The sequence below is a fragment of the Dama dama genome, chromosome 1, assembly GCF_033118175.1.
Source record: "Dama dama isolate Ldn47 chromosome 1, ASM3311817v1, whole genome shotgun sequence".
Taxonomy (NCBI): domain Eukaryota; kingdom Metazoa; phylum Chordata; class Mammalia; order Artiodactyla; family Cervidae; genus Dama; species Dama dama.
The window spans coordinates 57,449,333-57,471,743 of record NC_083681.1 but is presented as its reverse complement, the minus strand read 5'-3'; the positions used below and the strand labels follow the sequence as shown (position 1 = coordinate 57,471,743).

Below are 22,411 nucleotides of genomic sequence, written 5' to 3'. Positions count from 1 at the left end.
GTAGCTGTCTCGGCCCCGCAGTAAGCCAGCCCTGTGTCGCCCTTAAGAAGCGTCTTTTCGGAGGTTCGGCTCACACTGAGATCGGGGCTGGAGAGAGAGTCATATTTTGGAGCGGAGCGTTTGGAAAGCGAGCCCCAGTTTGGTCCCCTCATTGAGCTCGCTGAAGTTGGCTTCCTAGCGGTGTAGGCTGGAATAGACTCTTGGCAAGCTCCGGGTTGGTATACTGGGTTAACTTTGGGAAATGCAAGTGTTTATCTCCAGGATCTAGCCACCGGGGTGGTGTAAGCCGCAAAGAAGGTAAGCACCGGGGCGGGGACCCCCTGCAACCCCAATTTTTGAGCTATTTTGATACTCGATCTTCCCGAGAGGACGCGCGGTGGAGGGGAGGAAGTAGAAGGAGAGTATGAGAGGGGGGTTGTTTCTTGGTATTTGCCCAGTTTGAATTGCCCTAGGTGAGAGCCTTGGGGTAAAGCGAGAAGGGGGGTGGGGAAGCTCAGTTTTCCTGCGGATATAATGAGTTTAGTTAACTTGGACCTGCAAATGTCTGATTCAAATGTAAGATTTCTCTCTCTTTTTCTCCCCTTCATCTCCTTCTTTTCCGTTCTCTGCCGGTGTGTGTGTATGTGTGTGTATGTGTGTGAGTGTGTGTGTGTACAGTAGGTTCATTACTAATTATGAAGCTTTTACCCAACATTCGATTTCCTAAATTTTGACTTTGTACCATTTAGAATTAGGCGGTGGAGGTGGTGTGCGGTGAGGAAAGGGGCGGTGGAGGTTGGGAGAGGGTCGGAGGTAAAGCTAAATCTCCAAGACAAAATGCATCAAGGTAATTTCAGCTCTTCTAGGCAGAAGGATTCATTCTCTCTGTATCCCTCCCTCCCTCTCTATCCCCCTCCCTCCTTCCCGCCCCCCCCCCTCCTTCACCCCGCCCCCTCCTCCTGCCTCCGTCCCTTCCTTTTTCTCTTTCCCTCCGTCGCCCTCGCGCCTGGCTGGATGTTTCTGTGTTTTGTTTTTTTTTTTCCCCCCCCTTGCCATCTTTCCTCCCTCCCGACGAGTTTCGGGTGCTGGCTTAGAGGGCTCCCGCTTTCTCAAGGGAAGGGGAGCCTCCGAGATCGCGCTCCGCTCCCCCGCCGGACTGGATGCCTCTCTGAGCCCAGGTCCGAGTCAGTCGGGGTAACTAAGGAAAAGGGGGCCTCTACTTGGGAGGAGAGGTCCTTTACGGGCCGAAGAGCCAGGGAGCGGGCCGGGGAATGGGGTCTGGGCGGCTGGAGGAGGTGGAGGAGAGCACGAGTAGCTCCGCGCGGCGGCTGGACCCAGCCACCAATCAGCTGGGTGCACAGACCGCCCAGCCGCCGCGAGGTTGCACCCGGAGGCGCGTGTGGAGGGCGGCCCGCTCGCCGCCGCCCGGGTGGGCCAGGGGGCGGGGGTGATCAAAGCGGCTCCGAGCCTCCCAGTCTTCCTTTCCACCTCCCCTCCTCGGTCCCAGGGGGACCGAGAGCGGCCGGAGCGCGCGACAGCGTTGTCCTGCCTCCCCTCTGGGAGTCCAGGGACTTGCGCGCCCCTGCGCAGGAGCCACCATCCTCTCCACACTCCTACGACCCTCAACCTACCCCCTTTCCGGGCCCTTTGTTCCGGCCTCCGGGCCGAGCCGGGTGGTAATTTTCACCCCAGGGCTTGTGCGTTCTGGACTCCTCCTTCCTGGATCAGCCCTCTTTAATTAAGAGACAAGGTTTGGGGTGGGGGTGGGGGAGCGTAGGGGAAAACCTATTTCCGAAACTCACTGGACTGTTATAGCGAACGAAAAGGAAAGAATTCCAACTCTGCTCAGGTGAAAAGAATGGATTCATAGGCAACGCGAGGATATTGTGGCGATTTAGAAGGAAAAAAAATAAAAACCAGGCACTAGGATCAGATGACGGTGATAGGCTGCTACGCACACAAAGGGAGCGTTGGGCAGGGTTTACGGAGCAAGCCTGCAGCGAATGGGGCACAGATTGTTCCGAGATCCAGTCATTTTCTCAGTCGGATCTACGCGCAGGGAGGGGAGGGGAGGGGCTGGGAGGGGAACAAGGCGGGAGGGGCTGGGCTTGGGGGCGGGGGGATTTCTGATCAGTCTGATGCAATTCCAAGCGTGCTGCAAAGGAACTCCAAGGAGTCCGCATCACCGTCGCCGCCCACCCTTCCCAGATGGTGCTGTTTTAAATACGGATCTGCAGGGCTGAACGCAGAACTGGGAGATTTATTGCAAAATCCCGAGAGGGGGGGGGAAACGGGGAATGGAGGGGCAGAATTTAAAGGTGCAACACTTGCTTTTCCCCAAATCAAGAGGCAACCGGTCGGCATTTTTTTTTTTTTTTCCTCGTCTGCCTGTCTCTGGATTCTAATTCACCAAGGAAGAGGTGTAAATATTGTGACATTTTGAGGCGGTTTGATGGATGAGAAAAAAATCATCTGTCACTCTAAATTGCAGAGTTCCCTGTCTCCTCGAAATGCCTTGCTGGCGAATACTCGCTGCTGCCTAATACAGTTGCTAGGGCTTCAAATGAATGCACCGTTAAGGGAATATTATCCTTTTAGTCGACTTGCCAATTTATCTGACAGTCAAATGGAGAAAATTGTAGATTTCGAGTCTTCGGGAGACAAGGAGGGAAAATGCTTACCTAATTCTTGTAACCTCGAGATCTTTAATAACTTAAACCTCAAAAGTGTCACGTCATCCTCTCTCACACGCACTCACGTACATATCCTTGACTTGTAGGTGAAATGGTTTCGCCTGGTGTTGTGAAAATGAATATCACTTTAAGAATAGTGCACCTGATCGTCACTGTTTATGTGTATTTACATAGAGTACGAACGCAAGAAATTTCAACTGTCCTGTTTGAAACTAGAGAGAACATTAGGTGTTAAAAAGGAGAGGGGAAGAAAGAGGAAAGGGGTTTTTTTGACCTTAAAAGAAATGAACAGTTAACTAGCCTACTTTTGTGCCCCCTGGTCTTGCATGTTAATATTTCTGTGTGTGAGACTTTAGCTTGGTCTAGCTCCCCCAATGGAATATATCAGTATTGATTCAAATGAAAATATATTCATTTTGCCTGTAGCTTTTTCAGTGTCATTATAGTAAGACCTACAACACAGCAATTTTTGGAGGATAGAAGAGAATGTCTGAAAGAGCTTTGCAAACTGGGAAGAAGACACTCCATAAGGGGGAGGTATCACTATGTCATTCTCTGTATACAGAATTTTCATTTCAACCAGAGTGCTAGTTATTTTTAAATATCATCTAATGTATATGGTAAGGCAGTAAATGGGATATTAAAAGGAAGTTTTTGTTGGCTTACAAAATTTTGTTTGTAAAATTGCCTATCAGTGTAAGTTGGAAAGAATACCTTTAAAAGATCTAAAATCAAAATTCATATGCTTCTTTGTTCATTTGCCAGACTCTTTCCCTATCGAATCTGTAATCTATATTCTTAATAAGAGGAGAAGCTAGTGAATTTAGTTTCTTTCCTTTTCCTGGCCTGTCCTCTAGGGGAAGCTAAGTAAGAAACAACATTCCAGGATCAGGCAATATGAGAGGCAAAGGCCTGGATGACCACAAAATAGATAATAAGCCACAAAAACCAGCAAATAGAAATGAGGAAAAAATCATCACTGTGGCATGACTTACAAAGGATTTTTATTTTTAATTCTGTGATTTAGGGACGAGGCTCCAACTTGCTCAAATAACATTCATTTAATCAAACTGCTTACAATATGTCAGTTAAAATGATGTCTAACTGAACATAGTTTTTATTAAATATACTTCTATCAAAAGCCAGGAAAGCTAATCCTTTTCTTTAATTAGGAAAAGCTAATCTAACCATTTAACTGATTCTGGTGAATATGAACTGATATAATCTGATTTTAAGATTCTGCTTAAAACTAAATTTGTTCTAAAAAGCACTGACTTGCCAGAAAAATATCTATTTTTGTAGCTTTCTTTTCACTCTATGGATAATTTAATGAGTTGCCTATTTTAATTTTACAACTGCTACCTCAGAAGTATCTCAAATTATCTTTCTTTGGCTGGTGTCTTTCTCTGCTGATCTGCTACTGCTGTGTGTATGTGTGTGTGTGTGCACTTGTGTGTATGGGTGTGTTTGTGTGTTTCTAGAGAATTTAACAAGCGGTGAGTCTCTTAAATTTACATGCCATGATCCATGTAAGGGATACTTTGTGGCATTTAATAAATAACAATAAACATTAACATTTAGTGAGAGCTTACCAATATTGAATCCTATGGAAATGGGAAGAGGGGCTGTTACTTTTAAGGGGAGAAAGATTAAATTCCTAAACAATAAAAAGAAATTTTCTCTCCTCTTTGGCCAAAGAGTGGCTATAATTTCAAAAATATTAAATCTTCTTTTACTTTGGATGTTAAAGCTACTGCTTGAACAAGTGTGTCTTGAGAGAAACACATAGTCCCTAAAGACTAATACCCCAAAACACCAGGGTGCAAAAATCAAAATGTCAAATCTTTATCCCTGCCTCCGTTGTCATTTGATAATTTTTGGAGTGTTCATTCTGAGTTTTCTAAAGTTCAGATTGACTTTTCCCCTTTTTTCTAACATTCTAAAGGAGTTCTATAACGAATTCTATATAATGCAGACTTTATTTGTATCTGCTAGTAATAATACTTTACACTCACATAGCAGTTTGAAATTTCTTCACAGGTTTCCTAATCTGATCTCAGCCAGGAGGGAAGGGTAGGAATTATCAATCACCTTTCACAAATGAGGAACCTCAGGTTCAGGGTTTCCCAAGAGCACATTGCCAGTAAGAGGGAAAGACTGACTCAGAATCTTTCTTCAGATTTCAAGGACCACACTTTAAGCTCTCCAGCCCATGCTGCCTCAAACCCCACTCTGGCATCTGAGGGGCTTGTAGGCATTATTTGCTCCTGTTTTGATTTCTTTAATTTAAAAGGGGGAAAAAGTTATCTACAAATCATTCCCACAATTCTGTAGGCCTAATGAAAAGTTTTTGCCAGTCTATGACCTTTTCTTCCTAAGCCATTCTTTCACTCTCCCATAATTGGAGGCTTAAAGAAGGCAGGGATATTTCTAGGGTTGACACATTGTCTAAGGAACAGTCACTAATTCCCCCCCAAAACAACACAGAGAATAAGAAGAGCTGAAGAAAAAAAGGACTCTTACTTGCGAGTTGTAGACTCTGGTGCCTGAGAAGGTTCTCAGGGGTCATTTCTGATGTGTGAATTCATGCTGGCTTATTTTCTTGTTGTTTAGTTGTCCAGTCGAGTCCAACTCTTTTGCAACCCCATGGACTGCAGCCCGTCAGGCTTCTCTGTCCATGGGATTTCCCAGGCAAGAATGCTGGAGTGGGTTGCCATTTCCTTCTCCAGCGGGTCTTCCTGACCCAGGGATCAAACCCAGGTCTCCTGCATTGGCAAGGAGGTTCTTTACCCCTGAGCCTCCTGGGAAGCCCTGTTTTCTTTTAACCCTCTGGCATTTCACCCTAGTGTTGGGTGCCTGGGATCTTGCTTCTCTTGGTAGATACTCTGATATTTATGGGGATCATGAGCTTAACAGGCGATTTTCCATTTGCCCAAGAGGAATGTTTTCTATAGAGACTGTAATGTTCATAATTTTATTCTGTAAGCATTAACTGACAATCTACTATGTGCCAGAAACTATGCTAAAGTCTGGAAATTCAGCAGTGTGTAAGACTAAAAGGTACTTAGCTTGGTGGACTTCCAGCTTAGAGGCCTAATCTGTCCTTTAATTTCCCTAGAAGAAGACAGACTTCTGGATTCTTTTCTTTTCCAAGAGAACACAGTGAAGTAGATTAAAAGGCTGAGTTCAAGCTCTGCTCCCAACTAATTTCCAGTAGCTGGAAAAATCAATCATTCCCCCTTGATCCATATTTCCTTACACAGAAAACAAGGAGGCTGTTCTTAGGATAAACTCTAAGTTCCATTTTAGCTCTAAGTTTGAGTGATATGATGGCTAACTAATTTCTCAGGCCTAAGTCACCCTGATCTTTGATGATACATAATTTTGGGTGTTACCAATTTTTAACTTGTGTGTTAGGAAGTACATTATGAAAAATCAAAGCAACTTATTTGAATCTAGCATAGAAAGAATCTGGATATTGAACCAATCATTTTTTTGAGAAACAAACTTGGAAAGTTTTCATCTGAACGATGATCTCAAACTTCTGCAGGTTATTTTTTAAAGGGATGGGCTGATGAGAGACTCACTAACAAATTACATGCTTTGTGCAAGCAGAAGTTCTCATTTTTCAGGTCATTTGCTTTTAAAATCAAAGATATTACACCCTCAAATTGTCTGGGCCTCATGAATAATGCATTATATATACATGATAATAGGTAATTAGATGGACCAACCAGGAGAAACATGAAAGGGAGCTGGTAGCCCAAGGATTGCAGAAGGTGTGTGGGCATTTTGACATCCAGGAAATGCTATAGGTCTGTCCTCAGCTAACTCAGCCTGGTGGAGATAATTAAGAAAAATGTGGGTGTAGAAAGGCTGCAAGCCATTCCTTGGGATTGGCTAGATCGCTGCAGTAGTTCAAAAACAATTGGCACAGCCACCCACACTGGACATGATTGCCCTTTGATGAGGCAGCTATTGACTTTTATAAAGATGCCATATTTAAAATAACTTCTGATGCACTCAGGATGACACGCATCATTCTCGAATTCTATTTTAGACAAATGGGAAAATATATTCCAAAGTATTAATTTAAAAATAAAAAACTTAAAAGTCGAGTTGCTAAAAATCAGCAGTTTAGCAGCGTGTGACCTCCAAATTTAACTTCAGTCTAGGAGAAACCTGTGGCCTGTGTGAGGCATTTTTGACCATTTATGAATATTTTCTGGATCACCCCAGGAGGTAGAAAGTACTTTGACACTGTTTTTAACCTCTGAGTGAATGTTAAATGCACTCAAAAACCGTCTCACACTGGAAAAGGGAAACCCAATCAATTGCCTGTAACAGCAGAAGAAGATGCTTTGAGATCTTTGTGCCCAGAGTGCACGCTATGATGTTATGGAATTCAGGATCCCTTCAGAGTATGCTAAACCCCATACTCATCGGCACCAGCAGGAGTTGGAACTGACTTGTCTTATCTCCCTCTTCAAGGGCAATAGCAGCTACTACTCTCCCTAGGTAATAACGTGACTGTGGGGAAAAAAATTACCTAAACTGGGGGATTGCAGAAAGGCTCCATAAACATCTGAAGCCTGTGGGAAAGGATATTACAGGGCAAGTGAATGGGAAAAAAGAGAGGGAACATGGAAAAATTTAAGCAGAGAAATAAAAAAGAAAACCAAAACAGCATTAGTATTAGAATACTGGATGTGTTATTGAATAGATATATCCTGTCTGAGGGTAATCTTCACATCTGTTTGTCCACTGAGCTAGATCTGTACCATCCTTACTCATCACTATTCTGGTTATGTTGGTAGGAAACAATGATTTCTTCTACTCTTACCTTCCTCCTGCACTAAGGGCTTCTTTCTCCCCCAACAACTTCCATAGCCAGTGTTTGAGAATGGCCTTGCTTTTACTTCTCCTTGGGGTGTGTTGGATTAACATGGGCTTGGTAACCACTTCTGTGCTGTGGACTCTACTCTTTTGGCAGTCTGGTCAAGCCTATAAACCCTTCTCAGAATGTTTCTAAATGAATAAAACTTAAAAGTATATGATTACAAAGGAAGTCAATTACATTGAAATAGAGTTGTAAAAATATTTAAAATGTCGATTGTATGATATAGCAATAGATATGCTGTGCTGTGCTTAGTCGTATCTGACTCTTGTGACCCCATAGACTGTAGCCTACCAGTCTCTGCCCATGGGAGTCTCCAGGTAAGAATATTGGAGTGAGTTGCCATTTCCTTTTCCAGGGGATCTTCCCAACCCAAGAATTGAACCTGGGTCTCCTGCACTGCAGGCAGATTCTTTACCAACTGAGCTATGAGTGAGATGCCCAATATATGTGCTTTCTTAAAGACTAAATAAGATGAAGCAGCAAGGTGAATACTGTAGTTTTCCAGGAGTGATGAGCCTCTGTGTATTTTGGGATATCTGTAACAACTGACATGTGGTGTAAAGGTGACTGATTTCTATTGGTGGCAAAGTCTGGCAAATACTACTGAGTAGCATTTCCCAAACATATTTGACAATAGAACACTTGGGGAAGGGGGTACTTATTAACATGGCATAGATTCAGAAATGTTAGTTTAGTCTCTCCCTGCCTTTCAGTATGAGCCATTGAATGTGCCATCCTGGCAAAAGGAAGCTGGCATTTGGAGAAAACTTTTGAAGTTCACTTCTGCCATTTGACAAGTTGCCAAGTGGGTAAAGAACCAGCCAATGAAACCGCTGAGGTGTAGTAGACGTGTTTCTAACAGCTGAGCTTGCTATTGTTGTTGTTGTTTAGTATGTCCAACTCTTTTGTGACCCCGTGGACTGTAGCCGGCCAGGCCCCTCTGTCCATGGGATTTCCCAGGCAAGAATAATGGAGTGGGTTGCCATTTCCTCTCCCAGGGGATCTTCCCAACCCAGGGATCTAACTCACAGTTCCTGCATTGCAGGTGGATTCTTTACCACTGAGCCACCAGGGAAGCCCCTGTTACTCTGAGGTTTATCTTTAGTACCACTAACACTACCCTCACTGCTCTAGAAATCCATCACTCCACTGATAAAGAGAAAAAGTTCAGACTCTGGTCATTAACTTAGGGAGCATTCCTCAGATTCCTGGTGTGGCTTCACTAACCTCAAGAGGTTATAAAGACTTCATTTCTGTCATTACTACCCTATGAGAAAGTACTTGCAAATTATGATGGGATGGGATAGCATTCATTTTGCATTTATCCAGTGCTAAGTTGTTTTCTTTGCATTTGACATTTATTATTTAACCCTCAAAGCAATTCTCTGAGAGAGATTATATTGTTGTATAAAGAAGGAAACTGGAGCTCAGAGAGTTTATTTACCCCAAATTATATAGCCAATCTTAAATGGAAAAGCTAAAATTCAAACCTAATGTTCTCTAGTTCCAGAGTCCATTATAATATTACACTTCCCTATGGAATAGCTACCACACAGATTAGACTTGGATTCCCCATTGTCAGGTTGGCACACACATTTTTGTCAAGAGATCTTTAACACAACCCTTTGGTATGGCTGAGAATCTCATTATCAGTGGCCACAGATGCTGCTTTAGAATTATATTGAACCTTTGATAACTAATAAAAATGTTCAAACTGCTGATTGTCCCCTATCCTTTTTGAAACCCCGTTTTCACAATCATAATATGGAGAAAGTGATACTGCTTAAAGTGGGGGAGGATCAAATAAATTGATCAGTTAATCTAAATTTGTTGAGTTCACCATGATGAGCGTTCTACATTCCCATAGCTGAGTTCTTGCAATGATCTTTCTAGGCAGAGATTATTAGTATTCCTATTTTAAAGATAAGGAAACTGAGGCAGCCCTTAATTCCTCAGCTATCCTAAATTAGCAGAGTCAAAAAGTGGTTAAGCTTGAGTAAACCCATGTGTGTCTAATTCGAAGCTCTTTCTCTTACTCAGTAAGCTAATCTGTAAGTCCCTACACAATCTTAGCTGTTCTTATTATAATTGTTGTCATGTTTAAAACACTAACAAGAGAGAAATAAGTATATATTGTCCATAAATAAGTATATAGTCATTGAAGAGAAAGACTACTCCATGGAACGCTTCACCTGCACATTCTTCCTTCCACTTACTTTAGTTTATGAACCCCATGGATGATGTCTGACGCTTTTCTTAACTTGTTTAGGGCAGTTCCAAGTCAGTTGACTTCTGAGAGTTATTGAGTAAGAAACGTTATAAATTGTTTAGATTAGGATTTAGTATGTTTAGAAGCCTTTTCATAAATTTGCCTTTTCAAACTGTTACTGGCTATAGCACTGCAGATGCTGTGATGAGGAATGCCTTCTCCAAAAACCCAGTGGATGACAAACTTCCAAAGCTAACATGTTGTTTACAGAGATGGAGAAGAAGGGGATTGACAAGCACAATCCTAAACGTAATTATAAGGCTTATAGTCCCTGCTGGGGACTAAAATGTTTATTGGCTTTTCTTGTGCAATTCAACGTTCTTCCTCCCAAAGCCCTACTCCAAACTTGGAACTTCTCTGGAATTAGCATCTCGTTTGGGAGAATGCCAAGTATTGGTGTCTGGGTCCTTTGTATCTTTGCAGCAACTTAGAACTCAGGATAGCAACTCTAAAACTAAGCTGGAGGGTAGTCTGGGTAAAGGAGTTAAACATCCACTTGGGCATCTTCTTAATAAATTTCATCCATCTTCCTCCTGGAAAACAACTCTTAGAAAGATGTGGTCTTTAATGAGGGAGTGGATGCAAACTGGTAAGTCCAAGATAGTACAAGTCAGTGGTCTTTGCAGAGTTGCCAAAGTCATATACGGAATCAAGGATCTGGAGGCTATGGAAAAACCTCATCCCACTGCCACTGTGATCTATGCAAGGAAGAATGGCCTGAACTCACAATACATTTGATATGTCCCAGAGCTAAGAAACCAGCCCAGGGGGAAAAAATGATATTAAAGGACATTTTGGTGTATGAAAAAGTCTACCTAAAACCTCATCAGAGATAACTATGTAATATAAAATATAGAAGAGTATGACTCCTTACCTTGGCTCAAGAGTCTAAATTTAGGGGAAATAATTACATGAGTTCCAAGTTTAGTTTACCAAAGATATACAGTTCCTGTAAACAGTTCAAATTCATATGGAAAAAAAGTACCTTAAAGATGATCTAGTTCACAAATTTCCTTAGTACACTAAAATCACCTGAATTATGTATTCATTTGAGCTAAAGTCAGAATGTGCCACTAGACTTGGCAACCAGGGCTTATAGCCCACTGTCCTGGCCTCATTGATCAGGTGACTGAGATGTACAGTAGTTAAAACTGTTCCACTTATTCAATAAACATTTCTATGAAACTGATAGTATTGATGTGAACAAGCTTGGGCTGGTGAAGTGACTTTCCAGGTCACATGACCAGAGAGTGATAGAGTTTAAACAAGAATCCAAATTCTCTTGACTACTGAAGGACTTACAATCACATCATACAATAATGATACTTCTTCTATTTTCTAATAATCAAAACCTAAGAAAACAATAAATAGCCTGAGCAAGGTTTTAATTATCTTGATTTTTCAAAATATCTTGATTTTTGTGTATATACCTTGATTTCTTAAACATAAACATAATCAACAAAATCTTAATAACATTCCAATAAGACATTCCTAATTTCAAATTGTTGGGACAAAACTAATTATAATATTTTAAGTTTCTTAAATACTCCATTGATCCTACTGGTGGCTCAGATGGTAAAGAATCAGTTTGCAATGCAAGATGTCCATGTTCGATCTCCGGGTCAGGAAGATCCCCTAGAGAAGGGAATGGCAACCCACTTCAGTGTTCTTGCATGGAGAATTCCATGGACAGAGGAGCCTGGCAGGCTTCAATCCATGGTTTGCAAAAAGTCGGACATGACTGAGTGAGGAACACTTTCCCTTTCAGGACAAAACTAATTATAGTATTTTAAATTTCTTCAATACTCCATAGTTACTTTATGATTATTGAGACACTAACTAAGACAAGATGAATTGAAACCTCAAGTTTTCATTGACTCTTATATTATTCCCAGTGTTTTCAGTTGGTTCTAGCTTTTTATCTGAGGTTTGGCAATAGCTTTATTTATTTGTTCTTGTAGCATACTCCCCTCTTACCCTAGGAAAACAAAGCAAAACAAAAAATTGATTTATTTTTCTTAAAACAACAAAAAAATAAGGAAAAAATTCTAAAATTCCTTAAAATCCTTTTTCTTAAAAACGCTAGGAAATGTTTACTAATTTAAACTTTATTTTTTAACTCATTTTCCAAAGAAGTATTCTTTGAGACTGTTTCTTTGTACTTCATATGACATTTATACATGTAATTCTGTTTTCGAGATTAATTTTATTATTAAATACTGTCCTGAAGTTGTACTCTTATCAATTCATTGAAGGGTAAATTAGACACTTTATAAATTTTTCCTAGGAATGGAGGGCAAAATCATATCAATAAATAACAATTTGACTTATCAAAAACACAGTAACAAAAAGTAAGATTAGAAAAAATGTTAATTAGTCAAGCAAATAGTCAAAAATATGTCAAACTTTGACATATTTTCTGAGATAAATTGGCATCATGCATGTTAGCATGATTCTTTTTTATGGAATTCAACTTATTTTTACTCACTTTAATTAGTTTTTGTGTGCAGATAAAATGAAAGGCAATGAAAATTTGGCTTGCAAAGTAGTTCTAAGATGATCTACATCCACAATCTGGTTGTAATACCATAAAAATATGTTTATTATGTGAGAATGGTAATTCAAGTTAGCATTCATCATAGACATAAAGCAATGAGCAATGCAAGTTAACTTCAGTTATTTATCCTGGGAACTTTTTTTTTTTTTTTTGCTAAAAAGGCCAGAATGCATGATAGCATTGGCTCATTCTTCTCAAAGCATCCTGGAAAACATGTCTCTGAAATAAAAGCTTCTCAATGCTAAAAATTTTACTGCATTTGGGAGAAGCATAAAATTTGATAATAAAGAATTGGGTCTTCATTTTTCTAATTCAGTATGGAGTCTGTTTTGAGGAAACCTTACAGTGGGCTGAATTTGCATCCTAGAAATATATTTAATTTGTATCATAGACTCAAAATCTGACTTCCAAAATTGGGCATCTATTTTCCCCACCTCTTAGATATCACCTCCTCTCCCAGGTCATGACTTCAGTCCAAGCAGAGAAAAATAAATTTCCTTGAGGATATATGTAACTATAACTAAAATGACAATAATAATAATAATGAAGAGATCTTGGAATTTAAATGTGTGGCTCTGCTTTTCCCCATTCATTTCCCACTCTACCCCATCTCTTTGTCCTCATGTTTTATGAGCTATTATATTTGTCTTATCCATCTGTATCACCATCACTCTTTCTTAGGTTCAGCTAGACTTTGCACTTCTTGGTACCGTTCTTGGTACACTAAAGTTTTAGAAGCAAATGCTCTTAGTAATCTTTTGGTCACAGTGCCTTGACAGTTTCTCCAAAATATGTTAGGAAGGGGAAGTAAATGTTCCCCATTTCTACTCAGTTTCTTTTTAGAGTATTGATTTCATTCCATGTCTGGCTTAATTTCTTTTGGGAATTGCTGAATTGATTTTGAAGTCACCACTGAATTCTTTCAACATGGCCTAAACAGACAACAGGGAGTAGTGGGGATGATATTTATGCTAATCTCATGCTCTTCAACTGGGCTATCAAGAATTAGAAGTCCCAGAATAGTTGGTCACATTGGATTGTGATAGGTTTGGAATGCAGATGAAATGAAAAGACATGGTTCAATTTAGGAGAAAGTTCAAAGTTCAGAAGTCATGTAGTATTTTGTAGACCTTATGTTCTGAGAGAAATTACTTGAGACTGCGAAAGTACTATCCTAATTTATCAGATAAAGGTCTACAATTTGGGACATTAAGTGGAGAACAGAAAAATTACTTGTTCTTAAACAATTTTGCTGAGAATAAATAAAAACAAAATGTCCTATTAAAGATCTGTTTCTTTTGAAAAATGTTTCATCTGAAAACTAAGGATAGAATATATAGCTTTGACATAAAGACTCATCTTTTTATGAAACAACTGCTTCTGTCTCCAAGTTGCAAGGGAAGGATTCATCAATCTGATTGAATCTTCCTTTTAGTTTTTCCCAACAGCTGTGTTCAGATAATTCATGACTCCCATGTTTCCTGAGCCCTGGATAATTTCACAGACATGTCTAATATAGGCCTCTACATTTTCAGAAGAGTATGGAGATCTTGGAGGAGGTCCAGGGTAGACCAAGGAACTTGATTAATGGATTGGAAGTTGGAGTTTATGAAGAAAGGTTGTGAGATCTGATTTCTCGCTATGAGAAAAGCTGAGGGGTGACTTAATAACACAAGACGGTTAGGAAGCAGCTGGTCTCTATCTTCACTAAGGTTGGATGAAATGAAGTAAAATATAAATTGCAACAAGAACAAAAATATGTTACAAGTGGGATCTTCCAAGCACTATGATGACTCGATTCTTAGAAAGGTCGTCAGAAGAAGTATGTGTAGTCTATTTTCCTGGTCCGTTGTGATAGGCCTATGAGTAGTGAGCAAGAGGAGATAATCTTGAAAGATCCCTTCTGGATCTATCTTTTTATAAGTCTGCATGTGTGCATGCTAAATTGCTTCAGTGGTGTCTGATTTTGTGTGACTCTATGGACTGTAGCCTGCCAACTCCTCTGTCCATGGGATCCATGGACAGGAAAGAATACTGGAGCCAGTCACCATACCCTCCTCCAGGGGATTTTTCCAACCTAGGGATTGAACCCTTGTGTCTCCTGCATTGGCAGGTGGCTTCTTTACCATTAGTGCCACCTGGGGAGCCCATTTTATAAATCTACCTAATCATATTTAGAAAAATTAATTTCCTGAGCTATGTCTCATTTTCTCTCTATCACTAACTCGACCCTAATTTCTTATCCTTTGTCTGCCTTCTGTAAAACACTGCTAACCAAAGATGGCTAGGGCACTGATCAACCATGAGGGGCCCTCCCCAGCTACTGGCTGCCCTTTCAGCTTTGGGAGCAAATTTCTTGTCCATCACTGCTACACCTTGACCACGAGGGTCATGTTGATGGTCATCTTTCTACACAGTAAACCCATGGCAAGGGAAAACAAAACTAAACAAAGCATAATTTCCTACTTTTAACTAACTCATATGTGGCCCAATGGATTAAAACACAAACCTTTGGTGTAGAATTTGAGCAGCTGAAGGGCTGAGATGTGTCTTACTCATTTGCGTGGATGCTAGTCCATAGAGCATTGTCTGGCAGAAGGTGCTCAGAAAGTTTTCATCAATTGAGTGAATGGAACTATGAAGCGAAGGTAGTAAACTGAAGTTAAGAGGATCAAGAGTGTCAGAGGTTTCTAAATGATTCTGTATGTGACACAAATCTAAAACCTAATCCTTGCATGGGTACCACTGGGGACTTTATTCCTATCAGATCTGGGTTATCCAGAAGATTTTGACAAGAGTGCTTGAGTCCTTTGTCCCAAAAAATATTCACCATAGACATTGTGTAGATTCAGAATCATGGAAAAATAGGCCGAATTCTTGGTGTGGTTTTTAAAATATGACTTTAGGAAGTTCAGTAATTATTTTTTTCTAAATTATCTTTTTGTGTATATTGCTAACTTTCTCCACGAAGAATATAAAATTTAGAAGTAGAAATCTCTCACTCCCATCATCACACAACCTAAATAGTTGGGTTTCAAAAATAAGGTAACCTGCTCCTTACAGCCTGATTCGATGTCCTAAAACGCTTTGGTTTAAACTTGCTAACTTTCTTCCTGGCTCTTCTTGCAAAACCAGCAATCAGCTACCATTGTCAGTTCCAACATTTGTCCTATAGCCCACAGTCAGGTCCCTTCTGACTATCCTTGTAGAAACATTGTAACAAGTAAACCAATTTATTGTTCACTATTGGTTTTTAAATGTTCTCAGGGAAAATCTGGTAACTTGGAGGGCTACAAGTTGATGACTCTCATATGTTTGGGAGTTAGTTGTTTCATAATGGTTTTTATGCTTTTTTTTTTTTTTTGATCCAGCTAAATATTATTCCCAGATGGGATCAGTTTTTGACCTTCTTGCGCTCCTCTCCTAATTTGGCCCTTCTAACATTTTCTTACTGTGCTTCTTGTTTTGTTCGCCACTAATGGCCATGCCTGGTTATATAATTTCTGTAACAGGTGTTGACCCATTTGGATGTATTTCAGTACGGCACATAGTTATTCTTATGGTTCATGAAAAGCTTACGGGTAAGAAGTACACCTCATATTAAGGTACCATCTAGTGAATAGGGGTATTATTTCTCCTGTAAGATTTTTCTCAGGACGGGCCTTGCTCAATAATTTGGAGGATTATGAGTGACAGTTTCACACTGGATTGGCCCTTCGAAACCATAGATGGTGAATTTGAAAACATCTTTGCCACTCTGCTCAGCAGGAGAGTTTTCTGTTTACTTATTATTTCCATTATGCCAATTTTCAGCAGTTTTTGAGGTCAGTTCATTTGATCCTAGACTTTTTTTTTTTTTTGCAAGGAAGACTGAAGACAGGGGTAACTAGGAAACTTAAGTAAACATAATTAAACATAAAATGCTTATAGTGATAGTAGAATTGACCTCAGCCAATTAAAATTATTAATAGAAAAAATATGTCAATGTCACATCTGAGCTTACTGCCTCTGCTCCCACTTGGGTAATGAGGATTAGTTCATATTTCCTGACAAGAATAGATGGGAATTTCTCCCTGACCTTTGTCCTTCTAGAATATTGTGTTAGAAGGATTGATTAGACCCTAACCAAAAACAGAGATTTTTATTAATTCAAAATTAATTTTGTAAGTCCCAAAAAAGTAGGATCGAGAGCATTTTCTTTATAAGCAGTGAAATTTTTCCCCCTTTTGGTGACTGAGAAAATATTCAGATTACAAACTTGGAATCTCTGCTCCCACAGCAATCATGTCAGAGACCAATCTTAAAAAAGAATCAGAAATACGTGTTCTGTATTTTCAGCATCACCCTTGATCACGATAGGAAAATGATTTTTGTAAAGCATTTGATCTTAGACCTCTAACACTATCTCTGTATGCCACCTGAATTAATAAAATAAAAAATTATTCAGAATTCCAATCAAGACACTAGTACAACTTTATCTTGGCATCATTGTTTTTAATGTAAGATGTATTTTTAAGGCAAATAGGCAAGCATTTAAGTCTGGGTTTTTATTGTTTTGGTAACACCATTATCACAGATCAGAAAGTTGGGAAATGCTCAGAAGTGTCCAGAGGTCTGATTCATCAGAAGGTTTATCTGAATTGGCATTTGATCTTCTTTTATTTCTAAATATTCTTGCCATTTCTGGCTCGTCTGTCTTTTCCTCAGTAAAACTGCACCACACTCTGGAAAGTGAGGATATATCCATCTGTGTAACATCGAGGGAGCGTAGGAATAAGATTGGCTGTACATACACCCAGAGTCTCAGAAATAAGAGCACTCCTTCTTTCAGCAGAAATGCTGATATGGCTATATGAATTTAGCAGGTAGATTTGCCATAACTTCTCATTTAGCAGCATTGAGAATGCTCAGATTCTTGATATTCACTGGTTAGGTATTTCTCCAGAAGGAAAGCAATTACAAATGAGCTTAAAAACATGGGGAAATAACTCATTTTCAAGTAAATTTAAAGTTGGAAAGTAAGCACTGATTTGAAGTTATCGTAAAGTCATAAATATATATATATATATATATAGAGAGAGAGAGAGAGAGAGAGAGCTTAGGGTAGGGTTCCTCCAGTATTTATTTTATAAAGCAGTACAGTTTTTTTTTTTAATTATAAACTAGCCTCTCAAATTATTTTGCCATATTAAAAGAAATTGTGTCAGCACTCAGCCTACACCCCTAGGAATCAATTTGTTGTTTAGTCACTAAGTTGTGCCCAATTCTTTTGTGATTCCATGGAGCCTGCCAGGCTCCTCTGTCCATGGGATTTCCCAGGCAAGAATACTGAAGTGGGTTGTCATTTCCTTCACCAGGGAATCTTCCCAACCCAGGGATCGAACCCAAGTCTCCTGCATTGCAGGCAGATTCATTACCACCGAGCCATTAGGAACATCCTAGGGAATCATACAGAGGTTTTTTGAGGGGGCCAAGCTGGGCTTCTTGACCTCTGTCCTTCGTTGCTTCCAACTAGCCTGTGTATTTCACATACATTAAATATTCCACAATATACTTCACCATCTGTGCTGTAGGGTAGTTTGTGCTGGTCATGTATACTGTCAAGTTGATAGAGGTGCAAAGCTAAATGTGTGACACTCTAAGAATATGCATATATTTGAATAATTTGACTATTCAGTCTAACAATTTGCAAAGAGGCGCTGAAAGATCGCACATCCTGATAACACTTCCAAGAAACATAGCTTCCCTTATTGGGGGTGGGGAGAGGCAGGGATATTTCTAGCTGGAGTTCCTGATTTATTAAAGTCTTGTCTCTGGCATTTTAGCTGTGTGAACTCGGGCAAATGATTTCGTGGCACTGAGCCTCCGGTTTTCATTTATAAAATAAGAATAGTAATTTCTGTGACTGGTCTTTAGAAGCTCTAAAACAGCTAATATAAGTGCACTCATTTTTTTTTTAAACTGTAAACCCTTAGGTAAACTGAACTGAGTATATAATGATATTACATATTCAGTTCAACAGCACATTCTTGATAACCACAGAAGGCTTCAGGGGAGGAAACTGTTTATAATCTTTCCCTTTCCCCAAATTAATGTTGGAGTGTTTAGAGAAATTCTTAAAGCAATGAGTCTTAGCAATGATTAGGTCAGACTCCTTTGAGATTACAGAAGTAATGCACATACTCATAAAACTGCCTACCAAATTTGGGGGAAATGAGAGATTCCTATGACACCGAAATATGCACTGCTTAAGAAAGAGTGCTTCTCAAAGTGTGACCCCAGATTTTCTGCTTCCCAACCGCTAGAGGTAATTGTTAAAATGCTAATTTCTGGACGCTGCCCCGCCCTTACTAAATCACAATTTCAGGAGGAAAAATCTACATTTTAATAGGCAACCCCGGAGGTTTTTTAGGCTTCCCTGGTGGCTCAGATGGTAGAGTCTGCTTTCAATGCAGGAGACGTGGGTTCGATCCCTGGGTCGGGAAGATCCCCTGGAGGAGGAAATGGCAACCCACTCCAGTATTCTTTCCTGGAGAATTCTATGGACAGAGGAGCTTGGCATGCTGCCGCCCATGGGGTTGCAAAGAATTGAACACGACTGAGCGACTAAAACACAGGTGGTTTCTATGCTCGGAAGGCGTCCCAGGATCACAAGTTAAATGCCAGGGTCTTTTTCCGTTCCTTATTCTAAATATTAAGGTCTGTACTTTCGCGCAGGAACTGGTCGAACTAATGGGAAGAAAATTGCTCCTTCAAGCAGGAACCTAGATAGACGGTTGAAAGCGTTTGTCCGATAGCATATTGCAAGTGAATATGAAGTTCTTTGCAAGGGTCTTGGCTACCTGCAGCTAAGAATCTGAAAAACTGCTGCGGGGGAAGAGGGGCGAGGTGAGGATTAATTGAGTCAACTGCCCACCCCGAGACACACACACACACATTAAAACAGAAGGCTTTTTATTTATCTTTGCTACCCAGGTTCTTTATTAAAAGGGTTGGTTTATGTGTGTAAGTTTGCTAGGGAGGGAAGTGAAAACATCTGCAGAACCATGCAATGCCCTGGAACGGAACTCTTCTAATAAAAGATGTATCATTTTAAATGCGCTGAATTTTGATTCTGGTAATTCGTGCACTAGAGTGTCTATTTCGAGGCAGCGGAGGTATCATATGACGGCGCACGTCAAGGCACCGTGGAGCCCTCTCGTGGACTCCCACCCACTTCCCCATTCACCCGGAGAAGGCTGCTCGCGCAGCCGCTCCCCCCACAAGCTAGCATGAAATCTCCCAGCCTCTGCCGAGATCAAATGGAGCTCTTCGCTCGGGGGGTGCGAGTATTACCTCCGCCATGCAATTTCCACTATCAATAATTTAACTTCTTTGCTGCAGACCAGAAGAAGTACATACCGGGCACCAAAGACTCCCCTCAACCCCACCCCTTCTTTTTAACCAAAGGGAACGTGAAAAAAAGAATAGAGTCTGGGAGTTTCGGGGCCGAAGTCTTCCCCAGAGCAGCTGCCTTGATGTTTACTTTGACAAGTAGTGACTGAAAAGGTGGGTTTCTTTCCTTTCTCTCTCCGTTTTTTTCTCTTGTTTGGTCGACTAGAAAGCGTGTGGCTTGAGTGAGGTCTGTCATTGCCTCGGCTTCCCGACTGGAGCAAGTAACTTGGTGTAACGTTATCTGGGGGTGTTCATGAATAAAAAATGCCGTTATTATCTTGATTGGATTCCTATTAGGCAAACTCCGGAGAGGTCAGTGCACGAACTCTGTTTAAGCCGCGGCGTGTTTAAGGCAGCGGAGTAAACCAATAGCCCCCCTGCTCTGTGCGATTTCATTGTGTGCTCGCGTTGGCAAGCTCCGTCGTGCGGGAAGGTGCGGGAAGGTGTGTCCGTGGCCCGGGAAACGCACGCCCTCTCCCACAGAACTTAGGTGCCGGGATGAAGCGGGGGGGAGTTGCCACAGAGGGGAGCGAGACCCCGGGGGCGCCCGATGCGCGCTCGCCCCCTTCAGTCCCGGCGCGGACCGCCCGGGTTTCCGCGGAGGGCCCGGGACGCGGGGTTCCCCCGGGCCGGGGCTAGGTCACCCATCGGAGCCGCGGGCGTGGCGCGCGCGTCCCGTTGAGGCGCCCCAGGGACGACCGCGGGGCTTACGGGGCCACATCGCGGGGCCCGGGGGACTGGCCGAACGGGGGCGCGCGGGTGCGGGGCATCAGGGCAGCCCGGGGAGTCCCCGGGGCCGAGCGGGGGCGAGGAAAAGGCGCGGCGTTCCCTTTAAGCGGCCGCCCCGCACGGGTCTCGGTGGCGCGGGCGAGCTGGGGGAGGGGGGGCGGGGGGCGGCGCCGTCTGACCAATCGAAGCTCAACCGAAGAGCTAAATAATGTCTGACCCGAGCTCCAGGCGCAGGCTGGAGCTCCGGGTCCCCGTTGCCGCCGCGCCCGGGCGCACCCGCCCGCTCGCTGTCCCGCGCACCCCGTCGCGCCGCGGGCTTCCGGGCGCGGCCGAGAAGCCGGCCCGGCGCGCCCCCCACCTCCTCCTCGGGAAGCGTTGATGAGACGCTTGAACTGCAGCTGCCACCGCTGCTGTGGGGCCGGCGGCGAGCGGCTCCGCGACGGGGACCTGGGCTGGGCGCAGGGGCCAGGAGCGGGACGACGATGTGACTCCGCCGCCGGGCACCCGTGAGCTTTGTGTGGACCCCGAGGTAGGCGAGCATCGGACGTGGGGCTTAGCTCGGGAGCCGCCGGTCCGCCGGGGAAAGTTGGCTGGGGGGTGGCGGGGTTCGAAGTTATGGGGAAGAGGCCAGAACTCCTTTCTTCCCCTCCGCGAGAAGGGGGCATTTTGAGTTGTTCCTGCTGAGCTTTCTTCTCCCACCGCACGATCCAGAGGGGTAGCCAGGACGCCCGAGAGAGAGGGGACCCCGGGAAGCCCAGAAGTGGCGGAGAGAAAGCCAAGAGGAGACGCAGAGCTGCGCGATGGGAGAAGACGGCGCCTCGGGGACCCCCAGCAGAGGAGGGGTCGTGAGAGCGATTTAGGGCGCCAGCTGTGGGGGGGGGGGCCCAATTGAGGTGACGGGGTTGGGGCTGAGATATGAGTTTTTCCCAAGGGCTGGGCGGCCCTTGCTTAGGTTTTAGGGGGCCGCTTGCTCCTTCCGCCCGCATACCGCGTCCCGGGGCTTCGCAGGGCTGCACATCATCACCTGCTCCCCAGGAGTTGAGTTAAAAGCGGACGTATCCGGGTCCAGGACGAGTTTATCTTGGGAAACTCGACACACTCCTGCAGCTCGGACCTGACAGGGGCTGCGGGACTCCGGGGCTAGTTGTGCTCACACCTCTCCCCACCCCGGGCCGCTCCCTTGAGGCACCTTGCAGAAAAGTAAAAAGTTTTGGCTTTCAGGGGCTGGGAGGGATGTGTGTCTGTGTCTGTGTTTGGCGGAAGGTGATGTTCTGACTCGGGTAGGTCCTCGGGGATGCAATGCAGAGCCGGGAAGAGGAAATGGGTGAATGAGCCGCCCCTGGAAAGAAATAGCTGAGGGTTGGAGGCTCTTTGCTCGACGGGCAGAGAAGGGGACTTGCAGACTGGTGGCACCCCCTAGGGAAGAAAAGCCTTGGGACTGCTGGGGTGAACTAGAGTCACCGTCGAAGGATGCTGTTTGTGTGTTGGGGGTGGAGGGACTCTGTTGGAGGGGCCGCGAGGAAGGGGGTGGGGAGAGCGGCGCTAGGGAAGGTAGAGGGTGCCCTCTGCCGGCCAAGCTGCCCAGAGCGGCTGCAGGGGCGGGAGGCTGGGGGGTGGGGAAGTGGTAAGAGATGGCTTTGCGGGATCTCTTCGGTAGCTGGTAGGAGGGACTTGTTGAATGACGCTTCTGACTCCCGACTCGGATGAATTCCGACTCGTCGCGCCTCCTGGCTCCAGTGCAAGTTTTCCTTGAGCTGGGGGAGCTTTGACAGGCTGTGGTTGGTGGTGTGTTAGGGATTCCTGGATCTCATTTTAGGGTCCTTCAGGGATCTTACACCTACTCCTCAATG

The 22,411-nt window shown here is 43.1% G+C and overlaps 1 protein-coding gene across 3 annotated transcripts in view; it reads left to right on the top strand.

Moving 5' to 3' along the window:
• Positions 1 to 91: 91 nt before the first annotated feature.
• The window catches only part of BDNF (brain derived neurotrophic factor), a 56,071-nt gene continuing 33,751 nt past the window's right edge, over positions 92 to 22,411 (top strand). The window contains exon 1 of one of the 3 annotated variants that reach the window (XM_061140106.1): positions 92 to 214. The gene's annotated coding sequence lies outside the window, so the exon portion shown is untranslated. Of the gene's footprint in view, positions 215 to 19,729; positions 19,947 to 20,959; positions 21,091 to 22,411 lie in introns of those variants that run through there. The other 2 variants (XM_061140098.1, XM_061140113.1) reach the window with 2 other exon arrangements.